This window comes from Mandrillus leucophaeus, unplaced genomic scaffold (assembly GCF_000951045.1).
Source record: "Mandrillus leucophaeus isolate KB7577 unplaced genomic scaffold, Mleu.le_1.0 Scaffold497, whole genome shotgun sequence".
Taxonomy (NCBI): domain Eukaryota; kingdom Metazoa; phylum Chordata; class Mammalia; order Primates; family Cercopithecidae; genus Mandrillus; species Mandrillus leucophaeus.
The window spans coordinates 1401116-1401418 of NW_012105331.1; the positions used below are offsets into that span (position 1 = coordinate 1401116).

The 303-nt window shown below is 47.5% G+C and overlaps 1 protein-coding gene across 2 annotated transcripts in view; it reads right to left on the reverse strand.

Annotated features, from left to right (window-relative positions):
* The window catches only part of SLC27A2 (solute carrier family 27 (fatty acid transporter), member 2), a 72192-nt gene that overhangs the window by 9597 nt on the left and 62292 nt on the right, over positions 1 to 303 (reverse strand). The window lies entirely within an intron of this gene.

Sequence of the window (303 nt, forward strand, 5' to 3'; positions counted from 1 at the left end):
CTCCAACGGGAGTATTCACACCCCTTTCCATTCTGTCCCCTCTCACACTAAGATGTGGCCATAGTTCCCCTTGTGTCATTGTCCCAGAGTTGGGGAGGAACAAGCAAGAGATATTCTTGAATATTCTTTTTGTTTTTTTGAGATGGAGCCTCACTCTGTCACCCAGACTGCAGTGCAGTGGTGAGATCCTGGCTCACTGTAACCTCCATCTCCCAGGTTCAAGTGATTCTCCTGTCTCAGCCTCCTGAGTAGCTGGGATTACAGATACGAGCTACCACCCCTGGCTAATGTTTATATTTTTAG